This window comes from Plectropomus leopardus, chromosome 11 (assembly GCF_026936395.1).
Source record: "Plectropomus leopardus strain MGB_pleo_1.0 chromosome 11, ASM2693639v1, whole genome shotgun sequence".
Lineage (NCBI taxonomy): Eukaryota > Metazoa > Chordata > Actinopteri > Perciformes > Serranidae > Plectropomus > Plectropomus leopardus.
Window position 1 is genome coordinate 2,531,804 of NC_142186.1, and position 13,450 is coordinate 2,545,253.

Consider the following 13,450-nt stretch of genomic DNA (forward strand, 5'->3'; position numbering starts at 1 on the left):
ACCTCCGCTGCACTGTGCCAGACACGTTTTTGGCAAGTGTCACAACCCGCATCAACATGAGCATGAAAAAAGTCTGATGCCTCCTGACCCACTGAGGTGGAAATAGAGCAATGGTGTTTCCTTTGTAAATGGGTTTTATATTAGAGTTGTAAAATATACTGCACACCAGCAGATCCTCCAACATTTTCATACAGACACCCAGATGGTAGGCAGGTCTCGGCTCTGGTGCTTCCAAGGCTCCATAAACACGACAGGCCTTTATACTCAGTTACAAAGTCACATGTTTGTCTGGACACAAGAAAGCGACAATCTTCTAGGCTGAAAAATGAAGCCGATGCAGAAGTTACAAAAACTGCAGTTCCTCTAATGGCCACCTGAGGCTGGCTTCAAACTGAAATCCCAATGGACCCTCCATGTTAAAGTGCCCAAATTTACAGCAGAAACAAACATGTTTAAGGCCTGATACAAGAAACAACTTTGGTCTCTATAGTTAATTTAAACATCTATGACAACTGCATTTGTACAAGTCCCCCGTTAAACTTTATTTAGGCTTATAATTATGCATATTTAAGGGCATTGCCACATTTAGCAGTCTGCAAGTCCTCCCCCAATCGCTGCAGTCTGCAGAGTCCAATGTATTTTCATCGTTCCCAATGTGGACCGTCACGATGGTTGGGATTTGGCAACCAAGTCACAAATGATTAGGTTTAGGCAAAAGAACCACGTGCTAAGGTGTAATAAAAAATTAATTAAAATAGGGGCGCCTGGTGGCTCAGTTGGTAGAGCGGACACTCCATGTACAGAGGCTATGTCCTTGCATGTGGACATGCCTGGTGCCACTGGTTTTGTCTGAATGTGTTCTCATCTGATGCTGTCCAGCTGTGTTCCGGTTGGACACGGAAGGTAGCTTTGGCGTCATGCTCCTTTGCCAAAAGCACTCACCGAGCGGACATATTTGATGAGATAAAAGTGAGAATGGGCTGGTAAGTTAGATCCACCCCTCTCTCCACAGCAGCTTCACCCTCTTGCCCAAATGTGATCACTTCTGACTCAATAAAACCAACAAAAGGAACAGCCCAAATGCCAAACTTGAGGCTTCAAAACAGCTGTCTGATGGGTGACGTCACAGTGGCTATGTCCATTATTAATACAGTCTGTGGTGATAAGGCCTAAGGATCTGTAGTATCATATGAGCATTCCAATCCTTTGATTCAGAGCAAGAATGTCAACGGTTAATCGAGAGCCAATGGTTAACCAGTTAATTGCCAAGGACATTTTCAAGCGGTTTCAAATGCCGGTCTATAAGTTAATGTTGCCTCTGTTCAATTTAATGTATTGAGCAGTACTCAGATGGCAGTGCCACTCATTCAATGATTACTAGTAAAACCGTCCCAACCTGACAGTGTTGCTCACCATGGTGCTCACCATCCCGTCATCCCCCCAACTCGCCCTGATGAGTAAGCAGCTCAATTTTGAAATCCTTTTTAAATTTGATTCAATTTTCCTGTAAATGATAAATAGAAGGTAGAAGGTAGATTTCTCCATAGATACTTTGTTCAAAACAAGAAATTACATTTGTCCTTGATCCTGCTACATCTTTGGAGTTGAAGGATGAGTAGATTAAAATCACCAGCCACTATAAAGATTCCATCCGGCTGCTCAGGCATGCTGATGCTGGTGGCATCACACAATTCCTGCAGTGGATTTTTTTGAATTTGCATCAGAGCCTTGTGTCCTTGTGGTTCCTAACAAGGTCTGCCCATCCAATGCAACAGCTTGATCCAGGATGTTAGGGTTAGGTAGTTAACCATGTCTCTGTGAAGATGTGTACAGCGCAGTCTCTCAGTCAGAGGAAGGCTTGGTAGTGGAACGGCTCTCAGTCCAAGTCAGGTCAGCCTTGACCTAATGCCGGCTCTCCTCCCTCTCTTCGTCCGATGCATTCAGGTTCATTTCTCCCCTCTGGTCTGACTGGCCGCTCGGCGTATGCCATTGCCATCCTCTTGGAGTCTGTTGCATTGAGTCGAAACCCCACACAACTTTTCACAATGTTGATCAGTGCTTCTCTATCATAGAAAAGTCAAACTTCAGCAGAAGGGGCCATGGTGTCGAAAAAACAGAAAAATATAACAAAATATGGCAAAAAAGTTGCAAGGATTTGATGATCTACAGGCTGCTGCATCTACATGCACTGATGTAAATTTCATGTGTGTTCTTCTTTACTTTACTCATTGACAGAGTTTTTGTCAAAATGTGTATTGGTTTGTGATGCACTTTTAATATATTCTTGAGTTGGGTGGGGTGTACACTCAGTTGATTGTAACCATACCTGACAACCTCATTCTCCAGTAAATATTGAATTATTGGTAGATCAATTTCTCTATAAGTGACCAAGAGCAATTTTTTAAATGTTGTACTTTTCTTTATATAGGACATTTGGGCAGATCAGAGTTGTGAGGCTTTAGAAGATAAAAATCACAGTATTGAAAAATTCAAAAACACATTTAGGTGTTTAATAAAATATTCATGCAAGTTGCTTTTGCTCAGAATCTGATTTGACTAATCATGTCCTTGTAGTCTGGGTGGAATTTTCTTTTATTTTGATGTTCGCACTTATTATTCATCATCATATGTGATCATATAACAAAAAAGAAACTGAATTACACCACTTAGCTAGTGTGAATGTAAATATCATGCTGCACACATTGCCGTGTTAATAAACAAGGTGTATTCTAAGTGACATCAATCAAATCTCACTGGGACTAAAAATCTGGTGAGAATTTCCTCCCAAGTCTGGCTAGCTGATAGATGGGGAAATGTGTTGTTTTCCTTGTCAGTGCTAAACAGAATATGTTAATTTGTGAGCTGCATGTGTGCCCATAAAAGAGCCGCTTAATCCTTCAATTCAGTGAAGAGTGCAGAGCGAAGTGACAGGCCATGCTGAATCTAGAATAAGACACATCGATGTAATCTGCCAGATCAAAGCAGAGTAATAGCACACCGATCCCTGATGCACTGTCTCTCAATGAAGGAAAAAAAATAGAAATTCAAATGTGCTGCAATGTCTTACACTCTGAAGATGTGTATTTTTAGCCACCTGAGTGTTTTTCTCCTCTCCTTGTCATACACGGAAAGGTTTGTTTTGTGTGTTCACACTAGGAACAATTGCAATGAACAGCCGCCCCTATGTGTAAGTATTTCAAATGATTACATTTTGTGGAAAAAATGCAGTTATTTGCAAATTCTTTCTTATCTATATTCTAGTCATTACAGTACAAAGACAATACATTTAATGTTTAAACTGTTGTGTTTTTTTTGTAAAAATTGCACTCAATAGTTGAAGTTTTGAAAGTGAAATTCTTGTTTGATATAGGACTTCAATTGCTCAACAATCTAGGGTTTCTCCATTGTAGTTTTTATATTTCATTATGCGCCACATATCTTCAATGAGAGAAAACTGTGGACTGCAGGCAGGCCAGTCTGGTAGCTGCACTCTTTTAATAAAATGCCACGCTGATGGAACACATTTAGAATGTTTCCAGTTGTCTTGCTGGAATAAGCAGGGACGTCCCTGACAAAGATGCTGTCTGGATGGCAGCATATGTTGCCCCAAAACCTGTATGTGTGGGCAAAAACACACCCCAGTACCATCAGAAATGCTGGCTTTTGAACTTTGCGCTGGTAACAATCATGATGGTCCTTTTCCTCTCCGGGGAACATAATGTTCATGGTTTCCAAAAAACAATCTGAAATGTGGACTTATCAGACCAAAGCACACAATAAGCAGGGTTGTCTCGGAGGAAGACATAGTCTGGATGGCAGAAAATGTCGCATGAAAGCCTGTTTGTGTGGGCACTAACACACCCCCATATCATAACAGATGTTAAACTTTGCACCTGTAACAATCCTGATGGTGCTTTTCCTCTTTAGCCTGAAGGACACAACATCCATGACTAAAAAAAAAAAGGAAGTAAGGACTTGTTAGACCACAACACACTTTTCCACTTTGTGTCAGTCCATCTCAGGCATAGTTTCCAAACTTGGAAATGGGGTTACAGATTCTGTTATAAATATATTTGGTGGTTATTCTCAATTGGATTTTCTTTTTACTTTAACTACCTACTTCCTGTAAAAGATAAATCTAACAGATGCAATTTGGTATACGAGCAGGAATTTGGGTACTCACCACATGTTAGATTTCTGTCTAACTGAGTGCTGTTATTTAATTACTTAGTACTGACACCTTCTAATGAATGAAGATACACATGGCGTGGTGATTGTAATTGTCAGGCAAACTAAGCTATTTTCCTGCTCAAATAAGCTATGAGCATAGGCCGAAATGTGCAGCAGCTGTTTTAAGTGTAAACTGTGGTCTGGTTTGGTTAGAAAGTCGCTTGATATGAGCTTAGGTTTTTGCCCGTTCCTCCAAAAGCCTGTCCATAAAAGGTCTGCAAAGAGCCTGGCAGGCACCGGCCTACTTTTTAAGAGAAAGGGAAAATCAATGCGTGTTTTTTATACCCTGAAGCCCGACAGTCCATTTTCGCTGTAACTTTTTTAAATAAGTTCTCAACATTCTACATATCAATTTATTTTTCCCATTATGTTTTGATAATGTATACTGATCAATTGCTTATTTTTTATCCAAATGCCACATGCACATGCTATGCTGGCTGCTGGTTTAGAGTACTGGCACTTTATATATTCCGTATAAAGCAGTGTAGCACCCAAAAATGTAATAATTTCCTGAAAATGTAATAATGCCTGAATATGATTTGCACAAAACTCGATCAAAAATGTAATTAAAATCCAATAACCTAATATCTGAGGTGTAAAACTGTGTGGTAAACTCAAGTGAAATCATCTCACCCAAAACACATTATACAGCTGTACTGGGGTAATGACGGGTTGCTGTTACTAGATCTCTGATTAATAGTAAATATTCGAACAGTCCAACCAAACTCCTCTTTACCGACTTTCTGCTTGTTCTTTTCTTCCCAGACCTATTAAGGAAGGTTGATAGTACTGTTCAAATATATTTCCTTATGAAATATATTTATTGGTGTTTATTAGGCTTATATTTGGGTGTGTAAACTCTGCCCAAATGGAAATCTCATTAAATCAGGCGAGGCAAAATATTCAGTGACAACCATAATTCACTGAGGTCGAATCAACTGTTTTTTCCTTCTACAATAACTTGTACAACATTAGCCATCTTCAGCAGCTTTCGTCAGCCTCTTATGGGGTCTAATCTAAGATCCACTCTGATCTAATGGATGATCCTTGCACAGCAACCAATCAGCATGGGTATTTGCATGGGTACAACAGGGATTTTAGTAAATATTTAAAGTATTTAGTACTTAGTATACTTAATACTTAAATTAATTCGGACAGTCCAACCAAACTCCTCTCTACAGACTTCCTGCTTGTGCTTTTCCTCCCAGACCTATTAAGGAAGGTTGATAGTACTGTTCAAATATATTTCCTTATGAAATATATTTACTGGTGTTTATTAGGTTTATATTTGGGTGTGTAAACTCTGCCCCTGTAGAAATCACAATTCACTGAGGCTGAATCAAATGTTTTTTCTTCTTCACTCACTTGTATAGCATTAGCCAACTTCAGCAGCTTTTGTCAGCCTCTGATGGGGTCTAATCTAAGATCCACGCTGATCTAATGGATGATCCTTGCACAGCAACCAATCAGCATGGGTATATGCATGGGTACAATAGGGATTTTAGTAAATACTTAATAAATTATTTCGAACAGTCCAACCAAACTCCTCTCTATGCACTTTCCACTGGTTCTTATCCTCCCTGAACTATTAAGATATTTATTGATATCAAAAAGGTTTATAATTGGGTGTGTAAAGTCCCCTCTACCCAAGCACACATTTTTGCTATCATCCGATGGTACCTGATCCAATCTGGTGTAATGGACGAAATCTACACAATCAGAATGGTCTTGGGCGGTTTGCTATTGATAGGTGATTTAGTTTGATGCATCCTTTGCCCGATAACAATGTTGCCATCTGTGGTAAATTTCAAGTTCTACACAAACCTTTACAGTGTTAGCATGAAATAGGAGTTAGATGTTAGTGTTTTCACAGGGCTTCAGTAAAAGCTTTGTATACCTGCACACTTTCCATTTTAGTTAAAAAAAGCATATTTTTCGTTTGACATTACAAAATTGTCTATGAAAATGATTACATCACCTATTGAAAAAAAAAGACCCACCTAAGGGTTTTACATCATCAGTGAAATTGTTATTCCAATATCAGTTAGGTCAAGTTGCTGTGGTTGTGTATTTGTATCTTTATTAACTTTATCATATTGTCGTCTATCTGTATTTTCTAATTTTATTAGTGCACCTTGACTTGTACTTGCTATATGAAATATGACATACAAATTTATTGGTATTATTATTATTATTATTATTGTTATTATCGCACGACTGTGGCAAAGGCCGTCCTTGCATCTCTTATTGTGAAACATTTTAGAGCCACGACCAAAGATATCGCCACATTTCTGCCACACTGGTTATCTTTCGTCTGAGACAGCCCAAAATCGCACAGTTCAATGTTCAATCATAAAGGCCACTTTTCAGTGTTTTCCTGCCTCAAACTCAAACAGAGTTTTCATCAGAGCCAGCTGAGTGTGTTCCGCTTTCGATCTTTCCAATGAGCTCATCATCTGCTCTGAGTCACATCCATTAAGATTTTAAGATAAAGGCTCAATCTTCTTGAGATTGTCACCTCCATCGCCTCCATGCCCCACCTTCACTGGGGAGTGGGGGTGGGGTGGGGGTGGGGGGTGGGGGGTATTCCTAAGGCTATAAAGTACAGGTGTAATAGCCTAAGACTCTAATGTCTTTTCAGTTTTTCCTATTTTGTGCACCCTATATCAAATAAAATCTTTATATTGAATAACTCGCTTGTCATCACTCAGATGACCATTGGTCCCCACGAACAGAGGTGATATACAGTAACAGTTAAATTGTGGTAAATGTTTTCAAATGCAGGACCCTACAGAGAACGGATGCCTCTGCTGCATCTTCATTCTGTATGTGCTCTCTGGCTAATATCCTTTTTTTTCTCTATCACACACATCCCAGAGAGCGCTCGGGAGGTGGTGAGAGTGGTGGGGGGGTTGAAGGTTGGGGGCTGAGGTGGGGTAAGTCGCCGCAGGTCACGGCGTTGGAGATCTCCTATCTCACAGAAATGCATTTTCCCCTTCCTGTTTATGAGGCGGAGCTGAACAGCCCGGCGGGCAGCAACACAGACGACTGGAAGGACAGCAGCCTGCTGACAAGCAGCGCAGACACTTCCCCCCTTTCACTGTTTGATTAATGCAGCCTAATGAAGCTAAATGAAGATTGATAGTCATCAGGGAGAGAGACAAAGAGAAAAGAAGGATGATGAATAATGCAGAGCCTCCTGAGACTACAGTCAGGGCAGAAGAGGAGACAGGCTGCACAAGCTGCCGAGACAAAATAGGCAAATAAAACGTGTGATGGTAGAACAGGCACTGACTGCATTTAATGACCTATTAGAAATACACACATAAAAACGCCTTGCGGTTTATGTGTCAAAAAGCACATAAACACAGAAAATTATCTCATGAAAATGACTTAAGTTGGTAAGAGCACAGATAAAAACAGGGTGTTGCAGTCTTGTGCAGTTAAAACTGTCAAAAACACAAGCTTAAAGAAAGGACAAATGATCTTAACTTTACACTGAGACTGTGGAGGGCAGACATTCACCTGCCAGGATCCCAAAGGACAGCCACACTGTCGCCGGGGCAAATGTGAGAAATTAAACTTGCCATGATTAAAAGGGAATATATTTTTATCTTAATGGTTTTGTTTTTGTTCTCTGTTATAATTCGGGATGGCTTGATACCAAGTTCTCATTTCTGTACAACAACATGATACACATACATACCCTGTTTGCCTCCAATATTTACCATTTAAGCTGTTGATATTGCTTATTATAACATGATGTTTTATGCATCTAAACAAGGTAGTCCACAAATCTATATAATTTTCTTAAACAAAATCTACTAAAAATAACTAGTGACCTTTTCCTGACACACACAGGATCAATCTTTGTTCTACAATAGCCTTTGGTGCGTTTAAATCAACACAAGTTGCCAGTAGAGGTTTCAGGTAGTAAACACACCATTAGAATGAGCTATGACTAACAGCTGGGGGGTGAACTAAGTCTGTCCATTACAGAGCTGAGGGAGCTGCCAAGGGGCCGAGCACTGAGTGCTGTGGCTCTATCAGGGCCCAAGTACTAATGCAGGCCGACACCTACTCTCTGTTCAAGTCAATGAGATATATGCTAAATGGCCCGGCTACATGGGAATACAGGCTGCATATGGTAAAGGGTACTAAAAGGGTAGGATTAGCAATTTAAATACCTTGTTCTGACTGCACGTGAATGAGCCACCAGGGAGTAATGATGCTAACACCCCTCCTGTCTTCAGTACGGACAATCTGTGTGGTGCACAAGCTGCCACATGCGAGCAATCACTTTCCCTTCATTCCCCTCACACTCCTATGGTTCCTTTCTTTCAGTGATATACACACATGCACACACGTGTATAATATGAACAGATGCATACAGTCATCTAGGTGTGCATGCCGGCACAAAAAAGCAAGCAGGCAAATGCACACACACACACACACATGCATACTGTAGCAAACCTTCAAAAGGAGCACATCAGTCAGGAAATGCAATCACCCAAAGCAAATATAGCCTACCTCCACTGTTTTCACACACAGCACAACAGTCACTCAAATTACCTTCTGTGGCTGACCAGCAGAGCATACACAAACAGCAGCAAACGACCTTGCCAACACTCACAGTCCCAGAGGACGTTTCACTGATTCGTCAGGAGGATACACACACTAGATATCATGTGTCCTGCACGTAGAGAGAGTTCTGAAGGAGGACGCTGATAACATTTGGTTGTTGCCAGTTCTAGATAATTTCTATCAATGTGACCGGTTTCATGTTTGTTCTAGTGGTGATACTGGAGTACCAGATACGTCTGACTTAATATTGGTCACATGCAGAGTATTTCTGTTTGATTAAAAAAAAAAAAGGAGGTTTGGGTTGAGTCATGAATCCCCAAAATTCTTGACGATCCATCCAGCGTCAAAACACTTAAACATCGATGCATAAGGCATCCAATGGCATCTTCATGCAATGCAGAGGGCTTTTCACTATCAGGCACGGGACAAAGACCATTTCAAAGCAGCATCAGTTAACATAACTTGCACTATGTCAAAGAACTAAAAGTCAGTTAAATGGAACTACAGCTGGAATTATGAAAAGTAACAGCCAACTCACTGATGGTGTAAAGTATAAACTAACACAAAGATGACAAAAAACAGCATAAACCACCATGTTCTGAGCAGACACATTATAAAAACTGACAAAAAGTGATTGCATTTTGGAACATTAAAAAAAAAAAGCTTACTTGCAATCTAAAAACTAATCAGTCCAGGACTAGGCATGATGGGAAAGTGGGCGTAGGCTAAGTGATTGGAACCACAGTGAAAACGTTGTTTTTGAAAGGCCAAATACATCAAATATGGATTGAAGAACAACATTTCTTTAGATAACACCATGTTTTGAATTTTGGAAATGATAACCTCTATCTTTTTCATGAATTTTGACTTTTGGACTTGACCTTGCACTTGAGTTATTGAAAATGTTTGGCATCCTTTGGAATCCTCCATCAGCTGTGCCGGTGACATGGAGCTACTAACTTAAAATACAGCTAAAGTCTGATGATGTAATATCAAAATCTGAACACGGAAAAAATATATTTTTCAGATGATATCTTAGTAGTAACAAGACTGAGCAAGCCAAGTATTTTTGTGTTTATATCTGGCGTATTCATTTAGTTGTAAAATAGCCCACAATCTCTACAAAGTAGGCCTATGTGCACAAGTTGGCCAGCAGACTCAACAGCAACTAGAAAACGTGTCTGTAGGTCATAACTAAGGTTCGACCTACTTGCTGGAGTAGTAAATTAGGTTTCATTACATAAAGGATTCTACTGACATGTATGACAGTTCTTGGTCAGACTGTGTATTTCCATAGAAACTTGGATTACAGTCGCATAAACTTTTTTATTTTGAGAGCTAGTTGCCCCTCAACATAAATAATTTTCGATTATATATTTTTATTATCTTGGTAATAGTTGTTTAATCGCAACATTTTACCCAAGAGTGTGCTTTAATATCATTTGTGGCACTTCAGTGATGTTTACAGACCTCCTGACAGCAACGCTGTCGTGTCACAAATGTCGTTAAAGCACACCCTTTTGTGAAATACTGCCCAATTAATCCACTGCTTAAAATAGTCCCCAGCAAGTGCACTATTTTCTCCTGTTTGAGCATCATTACCTAAAAACCTCCGCAGCCAGCTGTTTTCTTAAATGACTGACTCTTTAAAATGTAACCATGTATTTGTGAGCTGTTTTTAAAGGTTTATAGAGATACAACAATCAAATGAGGATGTGACTTGCCTTTTGAGTCTCTTTAGAACTATGCAGTGATGCTTGATTCTACTCTAGACCTATTCACCATCTAAAATGTAGTCAGATACTTATTTCTTGCAACAGTTATTGCAAAATATTGGCTTACTATTTGCATTTTAACAATCACAAGCAAAGACCAATGACAGCCCACAGATTGCTGCATTATCCTGTGGGCTGCAGGCCAGTGATGAAAGGGATCATATTAAACTCTTTGTCATATGTTGTACAGCCTGCTTACATGTAAAATGATTTGTATAAACCACCTGTAAATGGGTAAATAATGAAATGCAAATATATTTAACTGTTATAAGCAATTCTGTATTAAATCAATCATACATATCTTCAATGGTTAAACTTTAGTGCCATCTTCTATTTCCTACAGTATTTTTCATAAAAATAGGACAAATGTATCAATAGCCAGAGCTTTCAAGCTTTAGTTTCATTAGACGGAGCATTCTTTGTGTTAGCATGTTGCTCTAAAGCCCTGTTTGCAGGAGGCATAAACACTGCAGGAACTCTTTCACAATCCCCTCTCTGTGAATGAATATGATTAACAGCAGCCTTTTGCATGAGGTCATCATGTGAAGTTGTCTGCCAGTTATAATTCTGCGGGTACTTAACCAGAGTTTTTCTTCTCACTGCATTTATAACCGGATTATGACAATCTGCCGCTGAGCCCCATAATCAAATGTTGCACCTCCAAACACACACATCGTGTAATGTGCCACCCTTTCCTATTCATCCCTCTATTTATGCAACACTGTTTTTCTGCCTGCTGGAGATAGCCCCAGGATTTTCTTTGCTAAGTATTTCTCCACATGGGTTACCCTGAGGGATGTGCTGCAGCGTAAAGGCGCCAGAATACAGTTTACACAGCTTTGAATTTGCTATAGAGTTTTGAGCATTTTATAGAAGTGTCAGTGGCCTACAGTCATTATACACATAAAGGTAGGATCATATTTTTGTTCCACCTTTGAGGTATTAAGGCAACAAAATCATCAGAATAAAGAACGGCACCATATGTTTCTACAAACCACTAATATCAAACATTTGTCTGTTATTATGTAGCTGATATGGTAAAACATTACTTTTCTTTACATTCAAACAACACTGTGGGTAATGGGTGGTTAGATTTAGGCACAGAAACAAGCCTAGGTAGGGTGGGAAAGTAACTGAATAGGGTTAGGGAATAACTATTTTTCATTACAGTTACAGTTTATATTGGTGGTGTTCTGAATACTGTCTTTAAAAAAAGATTATCTGAAGGCATCACTTTATTTGTATTTGTCTAATTTGCTCTAACACCATGTCCTAACTGAACCTCACACAAGTGAACATCAGTTTGATTGGGTTGTTTTCTACTAGAAAGTCCCAACTGGTCACAGGTGATGCAATGCTCCAGTTTTAAGATCAACCTCAATGTTGCCCTGTTTCTATTTATTTCTGTTGGTCGCTTTGAAAGCAAGTAACATGCAAGGAACGACTGACTCATGAATTTGAAATGAGGAATTATCTATACATTACTTCCTTATTTGACAGCAAAAATCTAAATAAGGTAAAAGACTGAGTTCAGCAAGATTATTTAGAAGTATTCCAAAAGTTATCCAAAGCATTTAGAGGATGTTACTTAGTTTTAATAATCTCTTGGAATTACATTACAAATTAAATTTTAAAGTATGTATTCAGTAATCTGTTATGGAATCTAGTTTAAAGGCAACTCTCCCAACACTGTTATGGTTAAGAAAATTATGTTTTGGCTTATAATACCTGCTCTTGGTGCCACTGTCACAGCTAAAATTCCAGTAATATCTTTCTTTAAAACACACCCGCCCTCGTTGTTTGGTCTAGTCTGTTTAGCAAGGGTCTCACCTAGGCTGCATGCCATTCACACATTGCTTCACCTTCCTGTGACAAAGCCAGCTCATATACTGTACATGTAATCAGAACTATGTCACTTGAGAAATGCTCATATGATATGTATGAAATGCACAAATGTCACATATCGGTGGTTTGCATTAGTGTACAATGTCATCATTTTCTCCTGGTTACATGTTTTGTTAAGAATAATGCCCAGTGATGTGGTCAAAAAAGAAAATAAAACCATCACTCCCACACATCTTGTCATAATTTAGAAAGTAAATCCAACTAAAGACTTACATTTAGGCCATCAAGCTCTGACCTCTACACCTCAACCTTTCACTGCAATGTCAGACCACTACCTGTTTCCATACGCTTCTGTCACATATTCTAAAACTTCCCTAACATTTTATAAAACTTTGTTTGAACCCTCAGTGGTAAGCTTTACTTTACGAGTCTGTAGTCGTAGAATAGTTCCCAAGAGGTTTCTTGAGAGAACTGCAATTTAGTAGTGATTGTAGGGAAAATAAAGATGGTGTGCAATTGCTCTGTTTCAATGAAATTGCTAGTATTACCCTGACAGTCTTTTAGTCAGTGCACGACAGGTGATCTGAACATGATAAAATGTGAGAAATAAAGGTTCCACTTATATATAATCAAATGGATATTTTGAGGGTTTAAGTTGAGTTTTGTTTTCAAGTAATCTTCTGTTCCCCCTTAAATTATTCAATGCTCTCTCTAATGTTGCATTCAGTGCAATACTGCTTTGAAACATTCATAAATACATTACACAAAAACAAATGAAAACACATGGCTTATGCAATGCAAACTCATGGGATTACCTACATACTCAGCGTACCACGGCATTAACACAGCAAGGCTGAACTTGGCTACTGTGGAAGCTGCAAATGGAACCAAATGGAAGTACAATTCAAGGAAGACCACCTATGTTGTCTGCTACAGCTTCTCTCACTGCAACACATAAAAAAATGCAGCTAACACATTGTCATGTTGAGAATTTTTGATTTCACAGTGAAATAACT

The 13,450-nt window shown here is 39.2% G+C and overlaps 1 protein-coding gene across 2 annotated transcripts in view; it reads right to left on the reverse strand.

The window, feature by feature from the left end:
• grik2 (glutamate receptor, ionotropic, kainate 2) overlaps positions 1–13,450 on the reverse strand; it is a 347,578-nt gene that overhangs the window by 35,287 nt on the left and 298,841 nt on the right. The gene's annotated exons all lie outside the window — the stretch shown is intronic.